Genomic DNA, 13,228 nt, shown 5'->3' on the forward strand with positions numbered 1-13,228 from the left:
GGAGGTGTCCGGAATCAGCTCCTTCTTTGCCACCTGCACAAAGAAAGGCAGGTTCTTTTGATCTTAAAAAAGAGCGTTGGCTTTTTATCTTGAGAGAGTTTGTTTGTATGTGGGCTGAGAAAGGAACTCCTTGAATGAAAAAGGAAATAAAAGTTGTTATAATGTATTTTAAGATACTTGGTTTTTTTAGTCATTGGGCTTTTAAATAACAGTATTTTTCCAAAATTTGGGAATGCAGTCAGTAGTAAGGTTAGAAGCAGGAAAAAATTAGTTGGGCTCAGTTTTTCATTACAGGGTTCTGTATCATGGCTGCTAATTTATTTGTCTAAATAACAACTAATTGCACTGTCCTGCTGTTAATAGCACTGGGTGTCTTTTATTGAGCACTTACAGTATACCGGGCTCTGTACTAAACACTACATATATCATTCTCCTTAAGGAAAGCGACTCTCAAGTTAGTCTGCGGTTTTAATGTACCCAGGAGGGTGTTGAGAATTATATTTCATTTTATTTTTTTTAAAGATTTATTTGTTTATTTGACAGACAGAGATCACAAGTGGGCAGAGAGGCAGGCAGAGAGAGGGGGGGGATGCAGGCTCCCTGCTGAGCAGAGAGCCCGATGTGGGGCTCGATCCCAGGACCCTGAGATCATGACCTGAGCCGAAGGCAGAGGCTTAACCCACTGAGCCACCCAGGCGCCCTGAGAATTATATTTTAAATGTTAGGAAACAGTTCAATATTCTGGACAGTTAGAACTGGGGAAAGACAGTCAGGCGTGTGTTCAGGTTCTTACTATCAGCATTCTTGCTGCTTCTGTGAATTTCTATGCCAAGAACTGGTTTTCAGACTCTCTTTCAAAAGTTTAAAAAACTATCCTTCAAATGGCCGCTTCCTGAATGCTCCAGCTCAGGGCGAACTGAAGAGCTTTCTGCATAACTCAAAGTAGGTCTTCAAACGCATCTGGGCATCACATCTTACTGAGTGTGACCCTGCCAGCTACAGGTGAGACCAGGCTAGAGGGCCGGCCGTGACAGAGCCCTTGTCCTCGGGAACTTTGTGGTCCTTCCAGAGAAGAGATACAAAACCCCTGAGATTCTTGTGTGAGGCGCCAAGTGCTCTCCGTGGGGAGGCTGAGTGCTGCAGATACAAAGATAATTGGCCTCACAGGCTCAGGGAACCTTCCAGCAAACGTATAGACCTGGAGCTGGAAAGTTACTTGTCTTGGAGCTAGAAACTAGTCATCAATATTCATGAATATGTGAGAAACGATTTACTGCTTGACTCTGTGCAGAAACTCTTGAGTTCTATTATTGGTCCTGGTTCCTAAGGCCATTTGAAAGTTACGACTTTGAATAAAGACATGTTCCCTTCACTTGGGCATCCAAAGCCAACCCATTGCCCGAGTCAGGAAAAGATGGAATTATTTATGGGAAGCAGATGAAGGACTGAGCTTTGCCCGTCTTGGGGCAGGTGTCTAGTGATTCCTCCAAATCCTCCCACCTTAATTAAAAAACCCAGTTTAGGATCTGATACCTGACCCTTGAACGTTTTTAACTATAAAAGTCCAAAGCAACCAGTCCATTCCTAGCCTAAGAAAAGTGCAGGAAACTCTAGAGTTGGAATCTATCCACTCAGCTTTTTTTATGAAAGGCTCTTAGGACCAGCACCTGAATTTGAGTGGAATGAGTTCCAAAATGAGATTTGATTCAGAAGATGGGGACTTACGCTGGGAGCATGGCAAGTGTCTGGTAGAGTCTAGCCCGTGGATAATATTTGAAAGTCACAGGGACCTCCCAGAAGACACACGAATTTAAACTTACCTCCTTTTGAAAAAAGTGAGTTGACTCCCTCAGATTCACCAGTGAGGTTTGCATTTGGTTTTGTTACACTACAGATGCCCATGTTTTTAGCAGCATATCACTGGAATCTGAGTATTGAGGGCCCACACTGCACTATACGCATATAAAACACGGAAAACCAGGAGGTAGTCATTTATGTCTCCTTCAGTCTGTGAACGTGCGGATACTCAAATCCATCTGTCTGCAAAGGCTTTGAAAACAGCCTTCTGATTATTGAGATGTCTCATCCGACCACCGGCTGCATGGTCTGTATTGGGCGGGGGGAGGGGGAGGAATCAATTCTTCCGGGAGCATAATGAGGGAATGAGCTCTCAGAAAGTAACACGAACAAAACTTCTCCATCCGTGGCTTTCTTGGTGGGAGTCCCGCATTATGCATAAATGGCCATCAGTGTACTGATTCCGGATTCTCAGTGTAGACTATGCGCCGCGCTCAGCCGTGTCAGCTGCCCCTCCTTCCCACCCACACAGACCTTTCCCCCCAGACTCACTGCATGCTTCTTCCTGGATTGGAATTCCAACCACAAACCTGCAGAGCTGTGAATTGGGAGAAAGATGCCACCATTTCATTCTGGGAGAAGCACACAAATCTTCTGTGTTTTCAGAATGACAATCTTATTTTTGTGCCTCATAAAACTACATTCAGAGCATAGCATAATTAAAACAAGGCCAGAATTCATGAACAAATGAAGCATTTACTACATAGGCCAAAGAAAAGATAAATTATATGCCTGAAAGGTTTCACTGAGCTGTGATTCACACAAACCAACGTGTTGGCAGGGACGAGGGGATTTTTTTTAAATGTTTCTAGCCCCTCAACAATTGGACCAGAGTTATAAGATATGCATTTAGGAGATTCATTGCAAAAAAAAAAAAAAAAGGTCCTATAATGAGAATTTGATCTTTATCCATTAACCAAGAAACCAAACACTGTATGTCTGTTGCCAACCAATAATTCCAAAAGGGTCTTTGAAAGGTGGTGGTTGTGGGGGGGGGGGCGGTGGTTGACCTGTTACCACAGATTCAGGAGACTTAAACAAGAAACATGCCTTTCTTTAAAAGTTTAACCAAATTCTCCAACTGTTATTTAAATACCAACCTTGGCAGAGCATGTAAAAGATAAATCACAGTCTAGTCCTTCAAAGATCATATCATTTTAATAGTAAGAGACGAGATTTGTTAGAGGATGTGGTGGGAAGTGACACCAGTCCTCAAATTCATTCTGGCTATAGATATTAAGAAAGAGACTCCATGGGTTTGCTTCCGTGTGTCCTTTTCTCTCTGGAACTCTCTTCATTCAGGCTTTTATCCTCCACAGAAACTGTTTATGTCAAAGTGGCCATGACATCGCACCTCCCCAAACCCTCATGGTGGCCGCCAAACCCCTTGCGTGTCAGTCCTGTCGCACTGGCCTTGCTAGTCATATCAGGCACCGCTCCTCCCCTGGGCCCTCCCCCCAACACTGCCCGCAGTTCCTTAATCCCCTTTACTGGATCTTATCCTCTAAACCTCGGAGTTCCCCAGACTTTCATTCTTAGACATCTTCTCTGACGACACTTCCTTCCATAGAGACGCCCCCCGTCCCAAGGGTTCAATATACAGCTATCGACTGACAAGTCCCAAATTCATGTCTGTAGCCTAGACCCACCCCGAAAGTCGAGCCTTAAGTATCCAGCCGCCTCTTGACATGGGTCCTTGAGTCTCGACATGTCCATTGGAAGGTCTGCCCAGCATGGGCAACACTGGGCTCCTCTCCCACACCTCACAGCAGGCAACAGCGTGCCTACCCGTGTCCTCCACAGGCTTCCTCATCTCACTAAATGGCAATCCCACCCGGCCACTGCTATTAGTGGTAGAAATGGAATTCAAGAACCAGGATTTCTGAAAAGTAGGGAATTAAAACATAAGCATTGTAGTCAAGTAGCTGAAGGTTTCAACTCGGCCTCTGCTGCCTACTGGCTGTGTGACCTCAGACAAGTGACTAAACCTTTCTGAACCTCAGTTTCTTCTTCTGTAAAATGGGGATATCAATAGTGCTGAGCACATTTTCCCATTCTTCACACTTGCCACAACAGTTAAAAGAGATAAGCCATGTAGGGAACTTAGCACCAAGATGTAGCATTTTGAGAAAAAGAGTATTTAGCTATTATTAGTATCATGGTCCTCCACCCCCCTCCCACATTAATCAATATTTTTGTCTTTTTACTCTGGTCTTCTGTAGTCCTCAGTCAGAGCTCACTGAGATAGCACAGTTGGGTCTAATTTGAAAGATATACCACCAAAGTCAGAAAGTCCTGATTTGGATTAAAGGAAAGAAAGAAAAGAGGCAGGAGTTATAAAATTACTTTAGAAAAAATAGAAGTTCAGTGCCCTTGCCTCAAGCCATGATTCCTTAGTCTGACATTCAAGGGTCTCCACCAGCTTTTCTCTGTGTTCCCAACTGTATTTTCCACTGTTCCCTTACAAGTACCCAGTCAGAATTCTCCCCATGTGACCTGCGCGTTGCCACCTGCTTCCCCACATTTTCTCCACCTGTCTCTCTCTTTCTCTCTCTCTTTAACAAAAATTCACTTCACCTTCCAGTGCCAAGTTCTCCATGAGGCTGACCAGATGTCCCAACTGCTGGGTGGTTTCTGGTGACATGAATCCTCCAATATTTGTTATTTATACTCTCCGTTAAGTCAGATTCAGTAACAAAATCGCTTTGAAGGACGCATCTTATCGAAACATCAAAACTTAAGTAGGAATTCCTGTAATCTTTACCATTTTACAGAGGAATAAATCCAAGCTTTAGGGAAACCAAGTCACTGACACCAGCCGACATAGCTAAAGAGAATTGCCCATCCCCCAAGCCCATACTTTCCATGCTCAACATTATATTTCTACCAAATTGTTGAAATTTGTGCAGTAGGGTTGTGACTAGGTGAGAGTGAATTATTTGTTTGAGGAAATTGTTATTTAATTGTTTTTAAATGTTAGGATGTACAACATTGGAAGTAACAAGTTAAAATTCAAAAAATTTAAAAATCACCTAATTCCCATGTTAGAGCGCCAAGTGAATTATAAGCTGTGTTTTTATTTTGTTTTGTTTACCTTATGGCCTCGAGGCCATGCCATTCCAACAGGTCAAGAGAACTGTCCACCCAAAAGACTTTGTCAGTAGGGAGGAAAACTCTTCTAAATTATGCAAATTATGAAGTAAGCAAGGTTTTTAGCTATGATACTGTAATTTTTGTAAATTATATGGATTCAGTACTAAGAAATGTTTGGTATGAACTGTTTTCAGCAGCAGAGAGATGATGTCCAAGTGTTAAGAGTACAAGGGATCCAGGGCCAAGTCCAGATTCTTCAAATAATGATAATTGTGTCACTTTTTAATAATTCATTATTCATAGGCTCTGTAGTAAGCACTTTGCATATTTTATCTGCTTTGAATTCTTCTAACAACACAAGAAGGCAGGTGTCTTTATTGCCATTTATTTATTTATTAAAGATTTTATTTATTTATTTGGCAGAGAAAAAGAGATCACAAGTAGGCAGAGAGGCAGGCAGAGGGAGACAGGGAAGCAGGCTCCCCGCTGAGCGGAGAGCGTGATGTGGGGCTCGATTCCAGGACCCTGAGATCATGACCTGAGCCGAAGGCAGAGGCCCAACCCACTGAGCCACCCAGGCCCCCCTTTATTGCCATTTAACAGATGAGGGAGCTAGAGCTCAGAGAAGTTAAGTTACTTGCCCCAGACCACACAGCTAAGTTAATGGCAAAACCATAATCAAGATTCATCAGTTGCCAAAACCCAGGACACTAAGTCATTTCAAAACCTTGTGTTTTCATCCAGAAAAGGAAGATACTGCCTGCTTGAGGTGGGATTGTAAGGTCAGAGGATGATACAGGCAGTCAATAATAATGATGCTAAATAAAACAGTAGATTTTCTAAGTTCTCAGAAAGTGAGAAATAAAGAATGCCAAACTAGATAAAATTATCTTCCTGCATGATGGAGTTTGGGTAGTTTATCATTTAGGGTGCCTTTGGCTGCAAGTAAAAAGAAACAAAAACAAACCCACCCAATCACTAGTGGCATAGTTAATGAGGAGAAAGCATTATTTCTTGAGCATGGTGAGAATTCTAGAGCTAGGGGGTTTACGTTGGTTCAACATCTTCGTACTCCAGGACAAGTCAGTCTCCAGGGCCTGCCATGAATTGTTGGCGCGGTTCACAGGTTCTGCCACCTGTGGTTTCCACGTGGCCCGCAGAGTTCCAAGTAGGGTACCTCCATGGTCATAGTGTCCTTTCAAAGGGAAGAGGAGTTTCCTAAGAGTTCCCGTTATAAATTCAGTTGCATATCTGTGTCAAGGTCCAAGGAGGGCTTGTCAAGTTTCTTTGGTAGAAAGCAGACTCTGCTAGCAAAGATGGTATGTTATGGATGGAAACCGGATATATTTTTTATCCAAGTTTGTATCAGGAAATCACCGAGTACATGAAACTGCAGAGGCTGTTCCAGTATCCCCTACTCCTATGGTAATTTACTTGAACTTACTCACAGCACAACTGTCTAATTTGACTATGGCCCACAGTAAGAAATAGATTTTACATCTTGATCTGGTAGACATGCCCATGAATGCAACAAAGAATTCACAGAATACTGCTGTTTTCATAGCATGGAACATACATTGGTATTTTGTATTCTTTTCTGTTCTATCATGTTTGATTTTTTTAAAGATTTTATTTATTTATTTAACAGAGGGAGAGAGATCACAAGTAGGCAACGAGGCAGGCAGAGAGAGAGAGAGAGGAGGAAGCAGGCTCCCTGCCAAGCAGAGACCCCGATGTGGGGCTCGATCCCAGGACCCCAACATCATGACCCAAGCTGAAGGCAGAGGCCCAACCCACTGAGCCACCCAGGCATCCCATGTTTGATGTTTTTAATGCTGGTTTTGACCCACTGAATTACTTTCTAATTTACTAATGGTCACAACATGAAGTTCAAAAAGTTTTCTTCTACCATAATCACCTTCTCACATACAGAGACAGTGATCTTGAGGGATGTGGCTGTGTCTTAAGCAACTAAGTATTCCCAGTGCCTGGTACACTGCCTGGCATACAGTGATGTTCGATAGATGAACTTGACGAGAATAAAGATGGTACACATCATGCTACGACCTTGCAAAGGACCTTGGAATGTATTCTCGCTATCTCACTATCAGCCCTGCTTAACACAACTGTAAAAAGAAAGTGACTTCATAATGTATGCATGATACAGATGCCTTCAGTGAAGTAAAGTAATGCCGAATCATATACCTGTATCATTTATTTGGTATTTTTTAAAGGTTTTATTAATTTATTTAGAAAGATGTATATAAAGAGAGAGCATGCATGGCGGGGGATGGGGGTGGAGCAGAGAGAAAGGGACAAGCAGACTCCGTGCCAAGTGAAGAGCCCGACGGAGGGCTCCATCTCAAGACCCCAGGATCATGACCTGAGCTGAAACCAAGAGTCAGATGCTTAACTGAGCCACCCAGGTGCCCCTTGGTATTTTTAATTCGGTCTTTAGCATGTTATGGTGTTAATTGTCATGGTTGAATATCAAGTGAATGGTGTTTTGCAATGAATATGCAAAATAAATTTTGAGTTTACTTTCCCTTTGGTACTATCCAATCTGAGTCCCTCCCTGCAAGGCTCTAATAACAGCCCTAATTTACTGAGCATTTGCTAACTCACAGACAGTTGAAGGTAACTTTCATGAGGTCCTACGGCTAGAAAGCAAGAGAGCTGGAATTCATCACCAGTGCCCACATGCTTAGCCCCTGTGCCTGTTAAGTTCCATAAGAGGAAATATTTGAAACCTTTTGAAACATCTTATATTTTTAAGAAATGTCTGAAGCTAATACTTTGGGACATTAACTAATTCTGTGGAACATCAGTCCAACGAGATCCACCTTGAAACAGGGCTCACCATCAAAATGTTTCAGAAAATAAAACTTGCCTTATCTTCTCTACTGAAGATTCACAATGGATTCAGCCTCCTTAGGGCCTGAGAAGTCCTACAGTGAACAGATTTACTTCGCTTTGTTTAACAGAGCATTTCTCAGACTTAATTACCCATAAAACTACTAGCCGCCTAACCGGTTGGGCATAGCTTCTGAGGGACTGTTCTTGGAAATGCTGAGCTAGGCATGTAGACCCAAGTTGGAAAATGGCCTCTTGCAGGATGCAGCAAACCACAGATGGATTTTATTTGAACTTCAGTGTTTTAATATTTTAATTGATGGATACTGTTTTAAAATGAACAAAGTTGACAATATCTTAAAATTATGAAATTCTAATACAGTTCCAGGTTTCAGATGTTTCTTGAAAGTGGGAAGTTTCATCCTGGACAGCATGTGAGTTGTGGCGGACCCTTGGAATGGGGCCTTCTCTAACTCCTCTGACCCCCACTCCTCCCTTGTTCCCGACAGTGCGGCCTGGGAGTGGCCCTTCACTTCAACACATGCATCTGATTCCTTTTTGCGGCAAGGTTGTGAGTGAAGTGAAAGATCTCCATCACGGACCACTTTGCTTCCTTCCTACAATTATCACAATTTGAAGCTACTTAGGGGACCATCTGGTTACTAAACTACAAATCCAGCCTGAGAGTTAATCTGCTGGCAGGTGTTGAACAATAAAGAAGAGGCTTGAATGTGCTCATGTATTCGTTCAACAAACATCTGAGGACTTTCTTTGTGCCAGGAATGATTTTAGGGATAGAATGATGTACCTCATGAAAGCTTTCGTTCCAATGAAGAAAGCAACAATAAATAAGAAAAAAACCAAACAGGGTCGCCTGGGTGGCTCAGTCAGTTAAGCATCTGACTCTGGGTTTCAGCTCAGGTCATGATCTCAGGGTCATGAACTTGAGCCCCGCATTGGGGGGGAGTACAGAGTCTGCTTGAAATTCTCCCTCTCTCCCTACCTCTGCCCCTCCTCCCACTCTCTCTGTCCAAATTAAATAAATAAATAAATAAATAAATAAATGAAATCTTTAAAAAGAGAAAGAACAAATAAATAAATAGAAAGAGCTATGAATGAAATCATCAGGGAGAAAGTAGAGTGGAGAGGTAGCAGATAACTAAGTGGGCAGGGGGCAGGTCCAAGGAGTTCAGTCGAACCTACAAATTCAGGGAAAAGGATGGGACTTTTTTTTTTCTTTTTCTGTACAAAGCCAAACGATTCTTAGGTCTGCAGCCTAATTTTGGCAGCATGCAAAACAGTTTTCTCACTACTGAGAAGTGTTTGTTAAACAGATGACAAACATATTCTAGGCTATGGGTCATTAGCTTTTATATTTTGAAGTACTTTTTAAAAAACTGGATATTTTCCCTCTAATAAATGTGAAAGGCCGTGATTACTCTGAAGCTTGCACATGTTAGAAGAGAAGAGTCTTCCACAAATCGTTTTTGCCCATCGGGACTTGCCCCAGGAACCACTCTCCACCTGCTCTTTGCCCACAGCAACCGTATTTTTCCATTTCACATCCTACAGAGTGGGCTTGAAGAAGGCGCCCCAAAACACTGACTACTGCAAAAATAAAACAAAACCAAGAGGCAAGAAAAGCACATTTCAGTGCTTAATTCTCTACCCACCTTTTACTTGCTGTTGGAAATCAGGTTGACAAATCCACTTACCCTGCAAGTGGAGGAGCTCTGAGAGAGAAAACGGGAAACCTTACTGGCAGGAAGCGAGTGTGAATTGCTTTCTTTGATAGATTCCTTTCCCCCGCTTCCAACTCTGACCACAACGAACAACTGCTTTATTTAATCTTACAAATACAACATCTCTGCGTCCGTCAACCCCATAGATTAATGAGGCCCTACCTCGTATAGGTGCCGAGCTCCAAGACGAGTTCTTAATACCCTGAGGTTAGGTCTGCAGAGTGTTAAAGCAGGTGGTGATCTTATGATTTACAGTAAAGAGCGTCAGACCAGATAGCTGGTCCAGGCCAGTCTGTTTCAACTAGAAGAAGCAGATGAAATGAACACTGTTGCCTCTCTTCCCAAAAACAGGAGGGAAAATGGGTAAGTAGAACATTTTTAGATCTGTGTCACGCAGCTTAGGTTGCCCTCTTAGGAAACACGCCAGAAGACAAAGAGAAGATAGGGTTCACGTTGCAGTGTTTTTATGTTATTTGTATTGCCCTCTGAAGTCTTTGGTAATTTTTTAATTAGGAAGCTTGTCTCAACGATGGCACGTCAGCAGTCTCGAATAATGTGCTTTTTGAACAAACCATTTGACATCTAGTAATTTATTGAGAAAATGGGCAAAATTTTATCTTCAAGGCTTTTTTTTTTTTTTTGTCATTCCAGCGATGTCTGTAAGAGGAAGGTTGGGAAGATTAAAATGGTCCAATAAAGTAGTCGTTCTGTTGATTACGGGACTCCCTTACACTGGACATCATAAGCCAGCATGACACAGATCTGGAAGGAGTGACCTGTGAGGACAGTGTTACAAGACAAGAGCAGGGTTCAAAACAAGAAGGATTCTTGTAGGGAAGAATCTTCTTCTGCCCGCTGGCCCACACATACGCATTCTTTTGGAACCCAGAGAGGGGTGTGGAATGAAAAATTACATGTTTTTTTTTAAAGATTTTATTTATTTATTTATTTGACAGAGAGGGAGAGATCACAAGTAGGCAGAGAGGCAGGCAGAGAGAGAGGGAAGCAGGCTCCCTGCTGAGCAGAGAGCCCAATGCGGGACTCGATCCCAGGACCCTGAGATAATGACTGGAGCCAAAGGCAGAGGCTTTAACCCACTGAACCACCCAGGCACCCCCAAAATTACACATTGTTGATAGCAGCCTTTTTCAGTAATGGAGTAATGGAATAATGGGTGCCGGTTACGTTTTTCTTCTTTGCTCATCCCTTTTTTTTTTTCCCCCATTTTATAAAAGCAGCAAGCACAGGGCCCTGTCAGGCTGAGTTAAAGGGCATCTGCAATCCGGGTAATGTCCAGGTCCTTCCAGCAGAGTGCGCTGTAAGGCTTGCGGCATCCCTGGTGGCCAGCCGTCAGGCTGCTAATAGCAGTTCTTTTTTTCTTGACTGTGATTCCGGAACTATGCAATCCAGAACTAGGATGGCAAGTCCCTGTTCAGAAATAACACTGGATCTTCAAATACACTTGGAACCAATGTGTAGTAATCTCCAGTAGGGGATGAGAAAGAGGAATTTGGCTGTGGACGGGTGGTCTTTGAAGCCTTCCATAACTGACATTTCTTGGGTGCTGTGTTCTTTCCTTATTTTTGCCCTGAGCTTAAACAACGTGGATGTCTTTTTATCAGCTGGTATGAATTTGGGCGGGAAGAGTGGGGAAAATAAAAACGAGCTACAGTGACCAACTCTCCTTAGGTGGTTTTGAGCTTTGTGGGAACACAAAGTCAATGTATTATATGTAACGTAGGAAACAGATATGTAGGCAGGGAATTTTGAAGGTCCCCCAGAACAGTTTTAGTAGACTTTGGCTTTGGAGTTCCTTTCTTGTTTATTAATTTGCTTTCCCTTCTGGGCAAATGGGAAGATGAATTCTATCTTCAAGAATTAACCAAATTCCATTTTTCTCCCTCAATCTGACAATGGCTCCATGCAGGTGATGGGACTCTCAGAGGAAGACAGTCTGGGGATCATTGCTGCCTAGCACACGATGCCCTTTGTGCCGCTGGGGCACAAGTGGGAGAGGAAACAGAGCTTTCCCTTTTATCCCGGGCAGCATGTGGCTCAAATTTCTAACAGATGGAAAGGAATGGAGTAATGGGTTTCTGTACCATTCAGTGTTCTTCGGACAAATTTTCTTGTGTTAAACTGTAAGCTAGGAGCTGATTCTCGGTACAATGATTCAAACAGAAACCCAGGACACACCGTCAGTGAAGAAACCTAGATGGGGGAGACATTTATCACTAATAGCTCCAGACAAGGCTTTCATGCCTTGTGTTTTCACTTTAACAATGTAGACATTGCTTGAAGAGGCCGAGATCCAGTTGATAATTCACAGTTGAAGGAAGGTGCCAGAAGTTCCATATGGGTTTTATTATAGACAATCAAATTATGATAAGGCGGCATTATTTTTCAACATGACAAATTGTGATCACTTAACTAGTGTCCCTGTCTGTTTGCCCTTTGAAGTCAACAGCAAGGGGGGAAAATAGGCTTCTTCCACACAGATGGAAAACAAGCTGACACCATGAACACCTGTTTGTATCAAAGAAGTTTCCAGATATTTCCTGGGGATTGTTTTTGCTTCAGTCTAAAATTTCTGTTCACTGAGCATGATCTGGAGGCCTGATGAGAATAGCAAAGACATATTTGTAGTTAGGAACAAAGATCATTCTACAAAGAACTCAATATGTAAGGCATCATCTTTCCAACTGTATTTAGTTTCGCCCTCTGGGAATTTTTAAAATTTGGAATTAGTCACCTACATTATGTTTTAATTTTGATTTTTATACATAATACCTGGCTCAAATTAAGAGATTCTAAAAATGTTCTACCTGTCTACCAGTGCCATCCCCAGCAGATAATTACCGGTCGCATTTTTAAGTGCATCCTCCCAGGATCTCTCTGGACATACATAAGCAAATGCAAGCATAAATTTTTATTCCTTTTTTTTCTTTTTTTTTTTACACAGAAGATGATATAATATACACTCGGTTCTAGTCCATGCTTTTTTTTCAGACAACACTATTTCAATATCTGTACAGCTTCCTCATTCCTAACACTCGTGTACTGTTCCGTTGTGTGAGTGTTCCAAGATCTAGTTTACCTGGACCCAAACAATGACATTGGGCTGGTTTCCCAACATTTGTCAGTGCCCCACAGCAAAGAGCTTCATGAATTTGGTTTTTCACACGTGTGTGACTTGAAGTTTAGAGTCAATGCTTAGAAGCAGAATGTCTAGATAAAAGAGTCCGTTCTTTTCTAAAAATTTTGGTAGATAATGCCAAATTGCCCTCAATCGGGACTAAACTAATTTACATTCCAAACAGCAGTAAACAAGACTGCTTGGTTCTCAAACCAGCCTCCCAGTGGAACGTTTCCAAACTTTCGGACTTTTATTTTTTTCTCTCAATCTTTCCTTTAATGGCGTCCGGATTTTGAGTCACAGTTACAAAAGTCTTCTCCATCCAAAATTATAAAATATAAATATTTTTCTCGTGTTTTCTTCTAGCGTTTTTATCCATTTGGATTTTGTTCTTCTATAGGGTTGACTTAGGACACCAAGTTAATTTGCTTTCAGATGACCACCTGGTCCCTGTATGTTTGATTAAATAGTCCTCCGCTTTGAATAGATTTGAGGTGTCCTCTTTATCATACCCTAAATTCCTATATGTCCTGGAATAATATGTGTC

General features: G+C 42.2%; 1 protein-coding gene across 13 annotated transcripts in view; it reads left to right on the forward strand.

Annotated features, from left to right (window-relative positions):
- The window catches only part of BCAS1 (brain enriched myelin associated protein 1), a 93,355-nt gene that overhangs the window by 33,458 nt on the left and 46,669 nt on the right, over positions 1 to 13,228 (forward strand). The window lies entirely within an intron of this gene.

The sequence above is a fragment of the Mustela putorius genome, unplaced genomic scaffold, assembly GCF_011764305.1.
Source record: "Mustela putorius furo isolate JIRA1106 unplaced genomic scaffold, ASM1176430v1.1 tig00000592_pilon_pilon_pilon, whole genome shotgun sequence".
Lineage (NCBI taxonomy): Eukaryota > Metazoa > Chordata > Mammalia > Carnivora > Mustelidae > Mustela > Mustela putorius.